Raw genomic sequence first — 20,740 nt, forward strand, 5'->3', positions numbered from 1 at the left:
GCTGGTTTTCTTACTTAATATTTGTTTGATGGTTATAAACTAGCTTCATATTTACGATAAAAAAATTATTAAATTTAAATTTTTTTCTCAACTATTTCTTATTTTTGTGTACAAGTCAGCAACATTACAGAATAGGAAGTATACTTAAAGTACATAACAGTAATTTTCGTGCTATGTCAGTAATTATGGTGGAAACTGGTATTCGGAGATAAAAAGTCAACTGAAAAGGGAATGATGATAAGAAAAGATTCAAAACGGACACATCAGCTACTTAGAATTTGTTCACAAGCAAGCTAATACTGAAAATCAATTGAAACTTCGGCATCATGCCTTCGTGATTGACAACATATCGGTTATCCGGTTTATGGACCCCAATAAAACGCACAAGATTGAGCGATGTCATTTTAAGTCGTTGTTTTCGATTTCGTCATCAACGTACCGAAGACATTGACAGTCAATGCGATGTTGCAACGTTGTGGTTGACTAATAGTGACGTAAATTTAAAACGAGCTAAACTAATCAGATTTAGCGGGTAGTTTGAAGGTTCAAATGAAGTAAATCTTTAAGACTTTTTGGCGGGAACGCGAGGGGTGAAGTTGTGTGATTTGTTTTATTTTGTCTATTTAGTGTTTCTTCGGGTTTAAATGTGTAATAATGGTGGTTTATTAACTGTTTAATATCTGTGAAAGTGCACAAATGTGGGAAAATGAAACAAAGCCGCTGGACGTAACTTCTCGGGATCCTCCAAAAAGTCCACTGAAAAAATCTTAGTAAATGACCACCATTTTACTGTGATTATATTTCATCTCATATCATCTCATTTAATTTCATCCCAGTTGATTAATGTCTCAAATTAATCATCTTCATTTCATTTCACTCCATAATATCATTTTTCATAAAAATATACATTAAAATAAGACATGACTTAAAGGTCTCAGTTACCAGGTCATAAAATCCCTTAAAAAAAAAGTAAATCTTTGACTGTAGAATAAAAAGAGCCAAGCGAACCAACTCTACTGAAAAACCATATAGTGTTATCCTGCGGTACCATTACTTTGTACCACGTATTATAATCATTAATTCAGTAACCTTCGTTAACCTCCAACTTTCAAACACGAATTACATATTCGACCATTTATTTTGGATATGGGAACCATGAACTTAGCCGCAATCGATTAGACATAGCTGTATGATTTTTATGTGAAACAAAACTTGATTCGAGTTTTAAATGTATCTTCAGCGAAATGTACCCTCATTTTTAGACGTTTTCACTAACTTGACTTGATAGTTGATCTGGCCATTCGATCGCGTTAAGAAACACCGACTATAATAGCCCTGTTGATTGCGCTTTAAGTGATTTTGAGTAATCGATAATAATGTAGAATTGGGATCGCTGCGGATGCTTTATTTTAGAACAAATTTGGTTAGCATAAAAACGTTATAGTGAGCCAACCAACTTTTTTTAGATATTTTAAAGGGGAACAATTATGTCATACATTATTTTAGCGAAAGTTTAACCGTTTAACCATTTTTACGCCTTAACCGTCTTCGCTATCTTTCTATTCTCTGTCATTCTGTCTGTCATCCTTTTTCCCTTTCTTTCCGTTTTCTCTCGCTCACATCTTTAACGCTCCGTTCCACACTCTTTTCATACGTTCCGTTCTTACCAATCCTACAATATTAATCGATTTTATATTTCGAATTTACGTGAATTTCGAACTGGATTACGCTGATCGTATTGGGATTACAGTTATGGCACTGACATTCTTGTTTTATACTGCTGGTACAATATAGTTCAGAATAACTTCATACTGTAAAAAGGACAGATGCAATGCGTCTCGAGTGATCGCGCATGCTCAGAGACAGCTGTTTCCGTCATATGTCTAAAAATCGGGGCGATTTTTTTTATAAACTTTGCATTTTTCTATGTCTATGCGAATACGAGATATTGTTGTTGTTTGTATTGTTTGGTATCTGCAATCAGTACGATGCGCTAAAAGCAGATGTGGGTTAAGATGTGGCAGTTTGAGTATGTCCTCCAGTGAGGGTAACTCTTCCTTAGTAGATCAGATTTATGATACAGTTCTTGTTACCCGTTTATTGTAACTTCGTATTGTCGATTCAATAGCCAATTCATTCTATCCCCTTAGTCTTATCAAAGCAAACGAGTAGTTTCGTCCAAATAACATTACAGAAACTAGTTTGGCATATTAGTGAGATAATCATTAACTATTTTATTCTTAATACTACGTTATTTATCTGGGGCTATAATGTGTGACGTATACAATAAAGTATGCAGCTGTGGTTCGTGCAGTGTTTTAATGTATAAAAATGCAATTTACTACGCAGCCTGGTAACGAAACTTCACTTGATTTTTAAAAATATGGTACCAACAAAATATGGATGTGTGGTCCCGATCTCGTCCGTTATTTCTTCATCTTTCGTCCGTAGTGTGGTAATTAATGCGTACTTCTTCTGCTGAAGGTAAGGTAGTTTTTTACGCCTGCTTATTTCTACGCCGAACTAATTTTTTCCAGCTAATATTTGTAATAGTAGGAAGGATCATTATGCAATTGATTCTCAGTGGGTCGCGTTTCCGATCCGGCGGTAGATTCTGCGAAGCACTGCTCTTGCTGGGGCAAGTGTTAGCAACATCTCCGGTTTGAGCCCCAAGATGTGACTACACGTAAGAGTAAAGCTGACATATAGCATCTCAAGGCTATCAGCATGGGTAGAAAAAAAAAAGTGTGTGTGTCCGCTCCGACGCACGACTGGAGTTTACTGGATATAAAAAATTAAACGAAACAATACGAGAAATAGTTCTATATTACGACAACACGATACACTACAGATTATTAACAAATTAACGAGACACAAAACAAACGACTAACAAATATATGAAAATACAATAATGAGAGAAACGCGCGATCAGTACGAGGCTTTGTGGCGGACTGCCGGCGCAGCAGCCCGGCGTCACCTGCGATAACGCATTTCGTGTGACATGCGCAATCAGGCGCATAACGCATTTCGTGTGACATGCTAGTACGATTTTGGTCCCCATAATTTTCATACCCCGGGCCTATATATGTAAATCGATTCTAAAGGAGTAAACTCCAAAAAGCAATTGAGATTTCGTCTTAATGTCTTGCAGTGGTTTCAAGTCTCCTTATCTGTGGCCTAAGAGCTCATTTGCCCGACTGCTAATAAAAAAGTAGGTATTCTCCCAACTCATAAAACATGTTGTTCTACATTCGATCAATAAAATAAACTTGACCTTTACACGATCGTTTTTGAATAATTGATGGTCATTTTGACGGTAGGATCGATAACGATGACCGTTTACCGTTATTTATATTATCGCCGAAGCATTTAGAAAGGTTGTTGTAGACGTTAGCTACCGAATAATTCATACAGAGCATTTCAATAAAATAACGCTTAATAACGACAGAGTTAGAAAGGTCACACGGTTGATTTATGGAAAGCTTGGACCGTGTTACTGACAACGTCAATACATCTCGACATTCAACATAAGACCAAGGTTTTGAGAAAAATCGCTAATATTTCCATTTCATGTGTTTGACAGGGATATGTCTTGGGATCCCATCCTTTTGTCTTATCATTTCTATAGCAATTATTTAAAGAAATTATCATTTAAAAAAACGTTCGCATACTTATATTAGATATGTCGCAAAAAGCGTCTCGTTTCAAAATCAAACCTATAAAATATGGAATCGAGTTTTAAAGGAGATCCCTTCATACCTGTTAACCAGAGATAGACGTCAGTGGTTTACGCCACCCACTAAACGAATCACCTGTGCTCTCGCCCAAGCGTTCGAGCCCCATCCGGGACAGTAATTGAAAGAGGATATTCGCGCTTCGAAAGAGGAGACCCACACTTTTTTAATTTTTTTTTATTGCGAAAATGGGTGGACGAGCCCACAGCCCACCTGGTGTAAAGTGATTACTGGAGCCCATAGGCATGTACAACGTAAACGCAACCACCCACCTTGAGATATGAGTTCTAAGGTATCAGTATAGTTACGACGGCTGCCCCACCCTTCAAACCGAGACGCATTACTACTTTACGGCAGAAATAGATATGTTGGTGGTACGTACCCGTGCGGAATCACAAGAGGTCATAAGACTTGCATAGCACTTGAGCCAGACGCGCGGCCAAACATCTGATCGGACTTTTTATGTCTCTATAAACGGTTGCTATTTATTATAAAGTCTACGAGACTCACTAGAGTGAATATTCTACGTGGTTCCTTACTCACCGGTCGCCTAGCCGCGGGAGGTCATCATCTGCAGAAGCTGCTGCTAAGACTGGCATACGCCTTTCGTGCAACTAGGTCTACAACACTACCAATACCCACAGAAAGGTACAGCCGCGCCATCCCATACTACGCATTCAAATATAACCAAATTTGCTAACCATGACCGCTTAAACACGTTTCACGCATTTCAGTTATAAGCGGAAATTTGGCCGAATCGAATTGAACCTTTTGTTCGGCAGTCAAACACACAGTAATAATTCCACTATGAATCACTATCGGAGTTCTAACTAATACCAGAACGTGCCACAGCTAGTTCTTGTAGGATTAGGGGGACAGAAGATAAGCTTTCTTAGTCGAAGAGAAGATAAACGTATTAACCGACTTTAAAATGGAATGGCTAAGTTATTGAGACTGCGTTTTGACGATACCCGATACAATGGGGATATTGTTGGTGTTATGTAGTATAATGCTTTAGATGAAAGGAATTATTACGAGCCTAACGACTAAAGTAGGTACGCAAGTATCACTCAATGAACATCGACATGAGATGAATTCTCAATTGAACTCTGATTCGCGGAATAAATAGACAGAATGGTGGTACTTACTTACGAATTTGCTGGTGGTGGGACCTCTTGTGAGTCCGCATGGGTAGGTACCACCGCCCCGCCTATTTCTGTCGTGAAACAGTAATGCGTTTCGGTTTGAAGGGTGGGGCAGCCGTTGTAACTATACTGAAACCTTAGAGCTTATATCTCAAGGTGGGTGGCGCATTTACGTTGCAGATGTATATGGGCTCCAGTAACCACTTAATATCAGGTGGGCTGTGAGCTCGTCCACCCATCTAAGCAATAAAAAAAAACGAACTCATAGTACCTACGTCCTACCACTAACCAATAAACGGATATTTCGAAATAAGTAATAGTGTCCGAATTTTTTAACGTTCACGCAGTTGCAACAGCGCCCCTAAGGGTAAACGTAGGCAAACGTTCTAACTCCATACGAATTTGAGTTAACTTTTACGTTATCGAGAACGTTAAAAAACTGGCACTAAGCACACAATATATTTGTTTAAAGACGTGTCACACAACATCGGTCTTTAGGGTATTCAAAGTAGATAAGAGACTTGAACAAGTTAACTAAGATATTTGGCGTTCGGGTCAAATATCTTTAAGACACTGATTTCGATCAGAATCGAACTCAGATCGACTACACCTAATATCTTACGTCATTACGAATTTGCTAAGACTCCCGAACTGTACAAGATGCTTTGGCGCCAATCAAGCCTTAGAGATTCTTCACAAATCCAGTCAGACAATCTTCTTCTCTTCTCAATTGTATGCTCTCTTGGCAGAGTGGTCGTGGTCATCGTTTTGGGTGGTGGTGCGCTTTACCAGACGTCGCCATTCCTTACATATCACAGACACAGTACCACTTTTTTTTCTCCTACCTATAGTGATAGCCTTGAGAGGCTATGTCAGCTTCGCCCTAACATGTAGGTGAGCTCACGGGGCTAAAACCGGAGTGTTGCTAACACTGGCCCTACCAAGAGCAGTGCTTCGCAGAATCTACCACCGGATCGGAAACGCGGCCCACTGAGAAGGGTTAATTCGCTCGTCGAGCTCTTCGTCGCAAGCGACGGGTTCGACGAGGACGGTGACCGGTGCTTGTGGTACCTAAAAGCACCGTTAATAGATCGGGAGGATCCGTAATGACGAGTTTTGGGCAACGTACCACAGTCAGACAATAACATAATACAATTGCATTTTCACAATTCACATACTTCAGTGCCATTTTATGATGATACTGCCATCAGGAATGCGAGTTTGAACTGTTTTTTTTTTTATTATTGCCCTTGTAGGCAGACGAGCATACGGCCCACCTGATGGTGAGTGGTTACCGTCGCCCATGGACTTCAGCAATGCCAAGAGCCAAGCCGCTGCTTACACAACTCCAACTCGACGACACGAACATCGAGAATTCAATCGATCCGCATCCGTCACAACGAGCCGCGTTATAAGCGTCTAGTCAATTCCTTTATTGCGTAAGCGTTGAAATCTTTTAAAAAGTACACACGCGTGTTACATTCGTTGATCAGGAAAGGCGTACGCTCGCGTGATACGCCTCGAATACATTGTTATTGCTTTTCGTTATGTACTCGTTTGGAGCGTTACAATTTACTTTATCGATTGAAAAAAATGTTTTATTTTATTTTAGTACGCTTTTTTTAGCTACAGACGTATGTAGGTATGTTAGTAACGGAATCTTTGAACATGATTTTGAACCCCTTCAAAACGTCGGATTAACTTGAAATTGGGTATACTTATTAAGGACCGATGACGATTCAATATTAAAAAAATTATTGAAAAAAATTGAAAATAAATAATAGTTAAAAAAAAACTAAGAAAATACGCTTTTACAGAAAATCCAACTAAAAAATAGAAAATAAATTTTAATAAATTTGAATTTAAAATAGTGTGAGAAAAAATTATTTTATTGTAAATTTTTCTTTATTTATTATTTTTCTTATTATTTATTTATTATTGGGTTGATTTTGGGTGAATGGTGATTTCTTGACGGAGAGTTAATGCTTGGCGGAGAGTAATAACAATGCAATATAATTAATGACACATTTAGTGTCCGATCCGGTAGTAGATTTATTCTCTGTTTATTCTAGTTGTTAGGTCTCCTTTTGGAGGCGCTCGGGCAGCTGCTAGCAAATCCCACCCCTCCAGCCTTTGCTCGCCCACCTGTCCTGGTGAAACTGGAAAGGCCTCCAGGCCACCAGTAATCCTTCAATCATAAAAAGAAAAGAATACAAGATGTATTCCAACTATCACGTCCTTCACCCATAATGCTTGTTTGTTTTGTTTTTTGAGTCACGCCGCTGGACTGATTTGCTGCCAAAATAGATTGTGTACTCTTTTTTTATTATTATTGCTTATATGGTTGGACGAGCTCACAGCCCACCTGATGTTGTGGTTACCGGAGCCCATAGACATCTACAACGTAAATGCCGCCACCCACCTTGAGATATGAATTGTAAGGTCTCACTGTTAACAATACAACGACTGCCCCACCCTTCAAATCGAAACGCATTACTGCTTCACGGCAGAAATACGCAGGGCGGTGGTACCTACCCGCGCGGATTCACAAAACGTCCTACCACCAGTAATTACGCACATTAGAACTTTTTGCGGGTTTGATTTTTATTACACGATGTTAATCCATTAAATGTAATAAAAATTATAATTTGCATAATTACTGGTGGTAGGAACATAAAGGACCGAGTGATAGATTAAAATAACAATTTATAATGCTCTCGTACGCAGTACCTTGGAATATTGCTGCATTGTGTGGAATCCTTACTATGAAATATACAAGAAACGATTGGAAAGTGTCCAGAAACGGTTTCTATGGTACTTGTCTTACAACTACAATCTGGGTAGGAAGTTACCCAGCTATGAAGATAGACTTTGCCACTTTAATTTAGACTCTCTTTTAAACCGGAGAAAACTAATGGGGGGTATATTTCTGTACAAATTAATTCATGGAATAACCGACACACCTAATCTATTAACCCAGATAAAAATATCAGCCCCTAAGTACCTACCAAGAACGAAGAAATATAAACCGTTTATAAGAAAGCCCGCTCGTTCGAATTTAGGTGCTTACTCTCTCTTAAACAGAATCCTTTGGGACTACAATAATGTCCACGGTAGCGCGGTCCCCGTCAATGTTCCTTCGGAGTTGTCCGATTGCGCTGAACTTATTTTAAGTGAAATAGATGTTTTTTCTGATTGTCTCACTACTTACAGGAAAAATCTGTCGCGGATCATCTCCCAATTAAATTAATCTTAAGCAATGAATGAAATGTATTCAAATCTTAGCTGTTTTTTTTTTTTTTTTTTAAGTTAATACACTGTCGATTGCACCTATAATTGAGGTGACATCTGCCATGAACTTTTGTCAATTTGTCAATGTTTTGTATTGATGATCACTTTGTTGGTGCAACTTAATAAATAAATAAATAAATAAATAAATAATAGAAATAATATTATAGTATTGCCAGTCTCACAGCAAGACGATGATAACCCAACTAAAATAATAAGGCGAAGTTTCAAATCGTAGACGCGTGCGAGCTCATGGTACGAAGAAAGCACTTTAAAAAAAAAATACATTCAAATTTCGAACGAAAATAGACGAAAAATCGAGATTACGTATTATCGTGAATTTCACTCGCAGATCGACTGTCAGTGACGTCATCGAGTGAAGGGGAATGCAATGCAATGACAAGCTTATCTGGTGTGCCAGCTGGAGTACATTCGTATAATCGCTGAGAAATGTCCTTAATCTTTTTTATCCTTTTATCCTTTTACTGGTGGTAGGACCTCTTGTGAGTCCGCACGGGTAGGTACCACCTCCCTGCCTATTTCTGCCGTGAAGCAGTAATGCGTTTCGGTTTGACGGGTCGGGCAGCCGTTGTAACTATACTGAGACCTTAGAACTTATATCTGAAGGTGCGTGGCGCATTTACGTTGTAGATGTCTATGAGCTCCAGTAACCACTTAACACCAGGTGGGCTGTGAGCTCGTCCACTCATCTAAGCAATAAAGAAAAAAAAATCTATGTACTGGTTTTTTTCTCGATTGCTTTTGTTGTACAAAATAACAGTGTTGTAAGAAAGATCGCTTGAAATTTGAAGACATGAGTGGATGAAGGGGATAATAATATGAGACAATTTGTTGATTTCGAGAAAACGGGCCAGAAGCTTTTGTTACTTGTACTTTTTCTTCGTACATAACTCCTTTATCACGTTCAATTTCTAAAAATAGCCTTTAAATCCACAGTTTTAAGGTCTAATATGGTGTATAGGCATATAACACCTTCATTTAATTTAAAAACTCAAAAATCTTAAAAACTTAACTTAACCCCTTCATCCACTCACGTCTTCATTTGTTTTTCATCTAAATTGTTAAACGGTTTCACGGGTCACTTGATACTGAGTGCTCATCTGAGTCCGTAGACATCAATGTGGATCCAACCAGCCACCCAAAAGGGTTGAGGTCTAATTCGATATTGTGCATTCGCGTTTAATTGACTTGGACTAAATTCTCATTAAATTTTCCTGAAGTTGACTATCTGTTTCGCAAAAAACATGTCTCATTATATGTATTACAAGTTTTAACGCGTTATAAGCCAATAATAACATCACAAACATCTTAAAGTGTGAAATACTATTAAAGATAATGTTTTATTGACAAGAAAACATTTAATATATGTGTCAATTGCATTGGATCTTTAAAGTACATTCACCAATTACATAATCCATTTATAAAGTTAATCGAAGTGTAGTAATAAGTACGTGTGTATATGTATTTGTCTTTATGAATGCTGATAACACTTATTTATTTCGTCACTTATGTACCCACATAGTGAGCCGGGTATGTTTGAAGTTGTCGTTGGGTTTTCCCCTACCTAATCGTTGATAGGTGGGGAGGTTAATAGGTAGGTGAGCTCACGGGGATCAACCTGAGGGAACAGCTAACACTAGCCCTAGCAAGAGCAGTACTTCGAATCTACTACCGAATCGGAATCGCGAACCCCTGAGAAGATCCGGCAAGAAACTCATTGGGTTGTGTCTATGGGCTATTCGCACAAGTCGTGGCCTAAAGGATAAGACGCCCGGTGTATTCGTAACAAGTAGGGCGACTCTGCCGGTGTTCGAATCCCGCAGGCGGGTACCAATTTTTGTAATGAAATACTAGTACTCAACAAATGTTCACGACTAACATCCACAATTAAGGAATAGTTAGTTTAAATTATTGCGCCAAGAAGGTCGATAGAAGAAGACATGGATGGAGTGTATGAGTGACGATATGATAGAGAGAGAGAGAGAGAGAGAGTGTGTTGAGATGACGGCCGATAGAAGATAATGGAATCAAAAAATTCGCTGTGCCGACCCCACCTAGTGGGATAAGTAGGAGACAAAGAAGAAGAAGAAGAAATCATTGCGCCAGCAATTAAGCCCGCGTATAATTATGTAATTACTGATGGGGAGGACTCTGAACACGGATGGGCGGGTATCAGAATCCTGTCTATTTCTGCCGCGAAGCAGTCATATATTACAGTTCGAGGGTTGGGACGGCCTTAACAATATTCTGATGGTTATAGGTAACAAACCCAAATGTGCTGTTTTGAGACACTGGGTTCATATACATACCCATGTATGTACCTGGTGCCTCAAAGCAACGCAGATTTATGAATTAAATGTTTAAATGTTTTAATAATTTTGCTAATTTTAATTTTACTAACATAGTTATAATAAGTATTACTCTACTAACAACATATGGACTTATAAGTAATGGTCTGAATTAATTTTTTTTTTTTTTTACAGCATAACAGATATATCGACCGCTTAACATCAGTCCAATCGCTATTAGCTAATTTAGACAACCATAGACAAATAACATACTATTTAGTGCTATATTGTTTATGTCAGAGAGATGAACTCTTGCTCGTAGTAAGGTAAGTGATTGTTGCAGCCAATAAACAGAATACGCGAATTTCTTTGGTAATAAATAGCACTGCATCATTTATTTGTATGCGTATTTTTTTGGTTGCGTATCGCGCACCGCTTTGGACAGTACAGTGTACAGCGCGCTGCATGACGCCGTGGACAGGGGAAAGTGGAAAAAGATCTTAAGATTGAAGCTCATGGGTGATGGTGGTCACGACCCTCAGACATGAGGAACACGACTCGAGGAGGAGGATCGCAGAAAAGCTATTTAAGGCCGATGAAACACGGTTAAGCGGTAAGCCCGCTGAGTTTCTCGCCGGATCTTCTCAGTGGGTCCGTTGGCAGATTCTGCGAAGGACTGCTCTTGCTAGGGCCAGTGTTAGCAACACCACCTGGTTTAAGCCCCGAGAGCTCCCCTACTCGATAAGGTAACGCTAATATAGCCTCTGAAGGTTATCAGCTTAAGTAAGAAAAAAAAAGTTAAGCGGTACATAATATGCAGATTTTTTTATATTTTATATTGCTTAGATGTGTGGACGAGCTCACAGCCCACCTGGTGTTAAGTGGTTACTGGAGCTCATAGACATCTACAACGTAAATGCGCCACACACCTTGAGATATAGTTCTAAGGTCTCAGTATAGTCACAACGGCTGCCCCACCCTTCAAACCGAAACGCATTACTGCTTCACGGCAGAAATAGGCGGGGCGGTGGTACCTACCCGTGCGGACTCTCAAGAGGTCCTACCACCAGTAATTACGCAAATTATAATTTTGCGGGTTTGATTTTTACTGCACGATGTTATTCCTTCACCGCGGAAGTCAATCGTGAACATTTGTTGAGTTGACGTACATACTGTGTTTCTTAATAATACTATATTTTACGATAATTAAAAAATTAATAAATCGAATTTCATTATAATTATAATTATCAATCAATTCACACGAACCAGTTACAATACCGTTCATATTTAGAGTGTTTTGTAAGAAAAATTTCGTAAGCCATAAATTAAAAAAAAAAAAGATTGTTGAATAAATAAAATAATACAGGGTGTGATTAGAAACGATTCGAGTATAATAATTTAATTTTTTACCTAAAAGAAGAAAATTTAAGTGATTAGTCAATGATCTCGCGGGAACGCAAACTCAAGAGTCCGACTTAGCTTAACATTGCGAGTTCATAGCACTAAAATTCTCGAAAACTATAATTTAAATACATAATATTTATATTTAAATGAAGTTCCTTCTCATTATATTTAAATTTCTCGCACATCAACTTCTACTATAGACATAATAGTATTTACTAGAGGTCCCGCAGTAGTCGAAATTCGATTATAATCAATTGGAATTGTAAGTTTGTACACTATTATGATTGTATTTTATACTTCTATAATCACAAATTTCGCCAAGGCTACTGTATAAAAAAATATTAATAAAGACAAACGATATTTAATCTATTCTCAATTTGACCATAGACGTCAAGAACAAAAGTTTGTCAATAAATAGTATGCATGCGTGTGTGTGTCAAATACATGGTATGTAGTGTGTGTAATGTTTTCTTTATTGATTTTATGTATCTTTTAAGCATTATTTAAAAAAAAATAGCATTGCGCACTTCTTCTCTATATTCTCTATAAGTGTGGAAAGTTTCATACTCCTCCGTCCGCGCAATTTTCGTAAAAAGGGATACAAAGTTTTTGCTTCATGTATTAATATACCTATAGATTATCTATGGTGGCAGCATTTGACATTACTTCTACTCTTTGATTACTTCATTCTATAATTTAAAAAACTGCGCTCTGGCTTTGTATATTGAAAAAGACAATGTTCATTTATAAAGAATAAATATTTCATATTTAAAATATATATACATATATGTATATTGAAGCAATATCTTTCGATGTTGTTTCTCTTTTTCAGGTTCGTAAATAGCTATAATAATTCTTAGTGAAGAAGCAAGTTGTGTTTGCATTATCATGTCATTAATGTCATAAAATAAATAACTGTTTTACAGAGCAACAACTTAGTTTTTCGTTTTTCAATAAACAACATGTTACATATATGTGTTTATATTTGTTTTCTATTTATTTTACGTATAGAAGTGTATTCCCGTTTTAGCATAGATACAGTGCGTGTCATTTAACACCCTGTAAATACATATATGTACTTCGCAATCTTATTTACCTAAAACAAACACGAAGCGCGCATCGTTTTATTTACATATCATTTACATAAATTTCACGAAGCGTTAACGAGAGAAAGCGATCGTTTAGTAATCTCGGTTGTTACATATAAATTACATGCAAATTCAGCTTAAGACATTGCTTGACTGAATTCAAATTGTATGTTTGTGGATTAATTGTATGTTTTCAGATTTTATTTGTGGGTACTAAAAAAAATTTATAAGTTATTATTATGGATTCTTTTAAGTAATCTTCTTTTTGATTTTTTTTTTGTATTAAATGTATTATTGCACTTTTATTAAATTGGTGCATAATAAAGAGCACTCTCTCTATCTCTCTCTTTCTCTATCTCTCTCTTTCTCTTTCTCTCTCTCTCTCTCTTCCTGTAAGACAATGAAGTGTTTGTTCCAATTCGAATGGTGGCATAGTCTGAATACCAAATAGTAAACTTTCATCAGTAACTCTTTCACTCACCATCATGTGGGCTGTATGCTCGTCTGCCTACAAGGGCAACAATAAAGATAGACATGCAATAATACCTCTACGAAATAATCGGATATTGATGATAAATTATTCATTGTTCGCTTAAAGAATCTGTGAGAACAACTACGAAGCAACGATGTGTATAGTGGAACTCTATAATTTCACATCTCTAGTGTATTTGCATAGCAATACACGCGATGCCGCTTGTATTTAAATGGTTTTTTCATTGCTTACATGGATGAACGAGCTAATAAGATACTAAGTATTAAGTGGTTACCGGAGCCCATAGATATCTACAAAGTAAATGCCGCCACTGGTTCACTGGTGGTAGGACTCTTGTGAGTCCGCACGGGTAGGTACCACCACCCCGCCCATTTTCTGCCGTGAAGCAGTAATGCGTTTCGGTTTGAAGGGTGGGGTAGCCGTTGTAACTACACTGAGACCTTGGAACTTATATCTCAAGGTGGGTGGCGCATTTACATTGTAGATGTCTATGGGCTCCAGTAACCACTTAACACCATCTGGCCTCAATTTAAGATTTTCTGTGTTACCGTTATAACCCATAGATATCAGTACGTTTAAATATATACATACATAGATAATAAACACCCAGACAAATCGCAAATAAAAACTTTTATAAAAATGTTTGACCGATGTGGTAATCGAACCCACGACCCTCGGCACAACAGTCAGGGGCGTCACCCTAAGCACATCATTACGAATCCTCCGGATCCACTAACGGTGCTTTTAGGTACCCCATTAGGTAACCCATAGACACAGCCCACTGAGTTTCTCGCTGAATCTTCTCAGTGGGTCACGTTTCCGACTCGGTGGTAGATTCTGTGAAACACTGCTCTTGCTAGGGCTAGTGTTGGCAACGCCCCCAGGTTTGAGCCCCGTGAGCTCACCTAGTTGTAAGGCTACGCTGACATAGCCTCTCTAGGCGAGCAGATTAGGTAGGAAAAAAAGTCAGGGGCGCTGACTATTCCACCACTGAGTAAGTCAATATTGTGGATAAACTTAAGAATCCCACAGGCAGGTACCAAATTTTCACAAATGATTACTATGATGATGGAATAGCATTGTGTACTAAAAATCAAACCCGCAAATTTTAATTTGCGTAATTACTGGTGGTACTCCTCTGTTCTATGGACTCGTTGTACAGGGAAGCGTTGATGGTACAAGACCGCGCGGGAGGCCACCAATGCGGTGGACCGACCAAATTAAAACTGCAGTGGGAGGTCCCCTAAATGAGTGCAGTAGAATGGCATCGAGCAGGGAGAGATGGCGCGACATCGTGAGACGCATCAAGTCTGCCCCTTCCAACACTATATGACGACCACGACCACTCTGTCAAGAGTGACACGACTGAGAAGAAGAAGACTCCTCTGTGAGTCTATTCTAATCTAGACTTCTAATCTAAGCTTTTCTAATCTAGGTGTGCCTTTCAAACACGGTGCCACCAGTTAAAGTATCGGGCGACTGTATCCGTATGCTTCCAAAAGACGGCGAAGGTGACTGTCTGTATTCGAGCGCCGTCAAGGTCGCAACCTCAATCTTACTCCACTTTCATTATGTCGATGAGCGGAAGGGCGTTGCAAACATTTTATTAAAGTTTAATTGGGACAATCTTGTATTATATATAAAAATGAATTGCTGTTCGTTAGTCTCGCTAAAACTCTAGAACGGCTCGACCGATTTGGCTAATTTTGGTCTTGAATTATTTGTGAATTATTACTAAATAGTTTATTCTTCTTCTAATTAAGACCTAATGAGTACAAAATACAGAAGACACTAAGAGGGTAATGCCTAGTTATTCGACTTTTGAAAAAATTGCCTCTGGAAAAATTAATTCGAAAATTGGGATATATTTATTTTTAGAGTTATTGGCAACATTGAAACTATAAAATCCTAATTATGTAGACTACACGTGACACAATTCTGCAGTATGTGTAGGCTGGTGTACCGGCGTGACCGCACTGACCGGTTCTATCGACGAAAACCGGATTATTCATCTCTCAATGCTAACCAATGAGCTGACCTTTATTCAAATGTTTTAATAACTGCGTTCGATGCGCCTAACGCCCCAACTGTGGTGTGCTTAATGCGAGTTTTTTAACGTTCTCGATCGCGTTAAAGTTAACTCGAATTTGTGTGGAGTAGCCACAGCGTCCCTAGCGGAAAAGAAGCGCTGTTCCAAAAAACTCGCATTAAGAACACTGATGTTATTTTTTGCGGGAGATTAAACATTTCAATGCTCATGAAAACCCACTTTGACACCTTAAAATAGAGTCTCAATTACATCGACGACTATTCCACCCTTCAAGTCGGAACAAACGTTGACTTCCCGGCAAAAATGAACAATAAATTCGGGTCTGGACTATATTTTTTTTATTTTTTATTTTATAGCTTAGATGGGTAGACGAGCTCACAGCTCACCTGGTGTGAAAGTGGTTACTGGAGCCCATAGACATCAACGACGTAAATGCGCCACCCACCTTGAGATATAAGTTCTAAGGTCTCAATATAGTTACAACAGCTACCCCACCCTTCAAACCGAAACGCATTACTACTTCACAGCAGAAATAGGCCGGGTGGTGGTACATACCTGTGCGGACTCACAAGAGGTCCTACCACCAGTAAAGTTCTGAAATTCTTAGGGTCTGAACTATAAGTTCCTATAACCACTCGCTCTTCTGCCTAATTTACTTAACAAAAACATCTCAGAATTGCGATTACTAGCCGTAAATGAGTCATTTCCAAAGAGAGACTGAGAGAACGATATTCTTCGGTCGACGTCACGTATTCACACTTACATGCTAAAAGCCCATACAGAGATATTTTAATAATCAAATCTCCGAATATGAAACGTTCAGGATGAAACGAATGAATAAATTTAATTTGTTTGTTGCAAGTTGGTATAATAATTATACATTGTAAAATCTGTGACAACCAGTTTTTGAAAACAAGTAGAAAGCTTTTTTTTAATCCTATGTACTTACCTAACAATAAAGCAACGGCTTGACTAAGTCCCTGACATTGCTGTTGTCTGGTCACACACGTGGGCTGTATTCTGTGTATACGTTTGCATTCAAAGCCAATAAAAAACACTCAGTAGACGACGACAATGATAAAAATCAATAATCATGTAAATTAAAATCGAAAACTAAATTTTAATAATGGCGTATGTTTAATCTGTAATATCGATAGTTCGATACAATATTATTATATTATTATAATGTTGTTATGAAAGGATTGCGTGAAAGGAGAAAAACAGAAGGAAATCCATACTGCTGGTTTCACGAGACGACATAATATAATTTCTCAGTAAAATGATGAGAACTCACATAGAATTCAATGGAGTTTTAGGAAGGACCCGAGAAATAGCGTCCAGTGAATCTGTTACATTTTCCCACGCTTAAATACTTTCACAAATACTAAGCGGGTAACAAGCAACTATTATTCACTAAGATTAAAGAAACTGAACAAATTTTCACAATTTGACACATCGCGCTCCCGCCAAAAGTCTAACCCATACTTCAGTGTTGCCTCGTGAATGCAACGTATTTTATTATTTGTGAATATACGTATTCATGATACGTACTCAATAAATGTTCGCGATAGACTTCCACGGTGAAGGAATAACATCGTGTAATAAAAATCAAACCCGCAAAATTATAATTTGCGTAATTACTGGTGGCAGGACCTCTTGTGAGACCGCGCAGGTAGGTACCACCACCCTGCCTATTTCTGAGCAGTAATGCGTTTTGGTTTGAAGGGCGGGGCAACCGGTGTAACTATACTGAGACCTTAGAACTGATATCTCAAGGTGGGTGGTGCATTTACGTCGTAGATGTTTATGGGCTCCAGTGACCACTTAACACCAGGTGGACTGTAAGCTCGTTACATCTAATCAATAAAATAAAAAACACGCCAGTTAATAAATAATATTTCCTAGAACGAAATAAGCCATCAAAATTTCATGTATATACGTATTACAATTCGTGATAGTCTTATCACGTTTTATAAGCCATGAGTCGATGGGGAAATGGTTTTTTATCGAGATATGAATCATTTATTAAACAAACCGCCACACTCGGCGGTTTGTTGTGATAGTGGAAAACAATGAAAATCGCTTATTTTTTGTTCATAAAAATATGAATAGAACATTCTACGACTAGGATGCTCCGAGTCAGGAAATGAAAGAAAAAAAAGCCCGTTAAAAAAACACTGTCGACGTCGCGCAAAACACTTCATCACGGATCCTGCCGATCCATTAACGGTGCTTTTAGGTGCCACAAGCACCGGTCACCGTTCTCGTCGAACCCGTCGCTTGCAACGAAGGGCTCGACGAGCGAATTAACCCATAGACACAGCCCACTGAGTTTCTCGCCGGATCTTCTCAGTGCGTCGCGTTTCCGATCCAGTGATAGATTCTGCGAAGCACTGCTTTTGCTAGGGCCAGTGTTAGCAACACTTCCGGTTTGGTGAAGCTGAAATAACTTCTTAAGGCTATCAGCATAGGTAGGAGAAAAAGAAACACGTTAAAAGAAATTCTATACGACTTTAGATCATTCCTGTTTCGTTAAGTCATCATACATCATACCATCACCCGAAATCGCGAACTAAACATTACGATAAACATAATAATATCGATTCGAAGAATTCGAAATTCCATAAGAAAACCATAAAAGTCTTGTTATCTGAAACGATTTTTATCGAATAGCACGTCGATAAGCGATTTATCTCGAGCCGTTGTTATTATCCGAGGTGATATTGAATTCAGTACGACATCAAAGACTAGATCTTACAGTTATTCCCGGAGTGCGTAGATAATCGGCAAATGTTTTTAATACATTACGTTCTTGGCTACAACTCGCTGTACCCGTCCGCTTCGCTGGGCATTTAAAATTAACATTATTATTTCTCACCCCCACAAAGATTCTCATCATTAACGCCCCCGCAACTGATGTAGGGAGTCCAACACGTCTTGAATTATTTGTGGAAGTCCAGAGAAGGTTTAAAAGGTAGATAAATATGAAAATGCTCGGAATTAAATAAAAATAACAATTTTGTTTTCCCTTTGATGTGTCCCCCATCGGACGGATTGCTTTTGCTTGTTTTAAGTTTATTTTATACTAAAGTTTAGATCTTTTATTTATCGATTGAGGTACTACGAAGTCTGCCGGATCAGGTAGTAAATCAATAAATATCCCTTCATTTCTTAATATTTTCACTTAATTACGTGAATTAATAGAGACAATCTGTAATTATATTAGTCTACATGTCACAAGATATGTCTCAGAAGTTCCTCCCAGTTTGGGCGGACGTATTTTTTGTTGTTGTTTATTTTCATCTGATTGACGAATGTTGAACGGTGATTTGTCTTCCTCTTCACGGTCCGATTTTTTCACGTTATTTTAAGCCTTCAAATTTAAGTTAATTAGTTTTTCTAATCTCATGCAAATCGTAGATGCATGAATGGACTTGCTTAGAACAACGTTAACAGTAACTAAATTAATAGGCATCTGGGACTGCGAAAATTGTATAGTATATTCGAAATAGGCTACTGAGGGATCAAATGTTTTTATATAAAATAATAAATAACGAGATTGATTCTAGCTATCTTCTTTCGAAAATTTCATTTAAATGTAGTCGTATTTCCGCGCGTTCTAAACAGACCTTCCACATGTCCACGGCTCGAACGAAATATGCTTCTAATTCTTTTGTCCATAGATCTTGTAGGTTGTATGATGCTAAGTTCTCTAATCCTGACATCTTTTGCTTGTCACTTGTAGCATATAGAAAAGCTATCTTAAAATATTTATAAGGTGATTTAGTCCGATGAGGATTATAGTTTTATAGTGTTAGTTGATGTATAAAATAATATGTGCGTATTGTGTTGCTTTTGTTTTTTGTAATTTAAATTTCTAAGCTTCTCTTCTCTGTTCACTTTCTACTTATATGTGATTTTGATTGTGGGAACATATTTGATTATTGTATTAGCTATATTTTTTTAAATATTATATGTTTGTATTGTACTGTTTGTTTCCCAAATAAATAAATAAATAAATTGGGAAATTGTAAAAAGTAGGAGTTAAAATAAAATCACTACATAGTATAAAACAAAGTCACTTTCTATAGGAATATCTGTCTGTCCCTATGTATGCTTAAATCTTTAAAACTACGCAACGGATTTTGATGCGGTTTTTTTAATAGATAGAGTGATTGAAGAAGAAGGTTTATATGTATAATAACATCCATTAAATAGTGGAGAAATCAATAATAAATTACAGTTTCCGAAGCGAAGCGAGGGCGGGTCGCTAGTTAAACAATAAAAGTGTATATTTAAATTACATCTGCGGCTCGCGCTAATCTTATAGGATTCTTATAGTCATAAGGCCCATAGAGATTACAGTGTGCATATGTTGGTAGGCAGCGGCTTCGGTCTGTCCCTGACATTGCTGATGTCCATGAGTGACGGCAATTTAAATAAAAACACCATGAGACATGAGGTCGTAGTGTGAATTGCATTGTACAACCGGAACGCATGACAGCTTAGTGGCGCAAATAGGTAAAATGGTGATACCTACCCGTGCGGACTCACTGCCGTCAGTAATTAAGTATTGTGTAATTTCTCATAGTAGAAATTTTGTTTAGAAAAATTGGTACCTGCCTTCGGGATTTCATAGGCGCATCGGTCTATTTATACGAATAGACCAGACATCTTACCTTTTTAGCCACGATTTATAAAAGTATATTGTAAGATGAATTAATATTTGAAAAACGTAAAGAAATCGTTATAATTATCACTAATTTACAACCTGCCATTGAGTTCTTACTCATCAGTTATAGGAAATAATCATTAAATAAAACGATACTTAATATGTTTCATTGTGACCAGCTATACAACTCGTCATTAAAAACTAGTTTTATTAAATGAATAATAAAGCTTAGCTCGCCGGTGTCCAAGGACTGTAGCAACCATTTACTTTTTTTTTATTCCTACCTAAGCTGATGGTCTAGAGTACTCTAGAGAGAATATGTCAGCGTCGCCGGGCTATTAGGTAAGCTCACAGAGCTCAAACCTGAATATGTTGCTAACACGAACCCTAGCAAGGGCCGTGCCTCGCAGAATTTACCACCGGATCGGAAACGCGACCCACTGAGAAGATCCGGCGAGAGACTCAGTGGGCTGTCTATGGGTTAATTTACTCGCCAAGCCCTTCGTCGCAAGCGACGGGTTCGACGAGAACGATGACCGGTGCTTGAGGTACCTAAA

At 38.0% G+C, this 20,740-nt stretch overlaps 1 protein-coding gene across 1 annotated transcript in view; it reads right to left on the reverse strand.

The window, feature by feature from the left end:
* The window catches only part of LOC101738291 (bicaudal D-related protein homolog), a 111,048-nt gene that overhangs the window by 88,841 nt on the left and 1,467 nt on the right, over nucleotides 1-20,740 (reverse strand). The gene's annotated exons all lie outside the window — the stretch shown is intronic.

Source organism: Bombyx mori, chromosome 16, assembly GCF_030269925.1.
Source record: "Bombyx mori chromosome 16, ASM3026992v2".
NCBI lineage: Eukaryota > Metazoa > Arthropoda > Insecta > Lepidoptera > Bombycidae > Bombyx > Bombyx mori.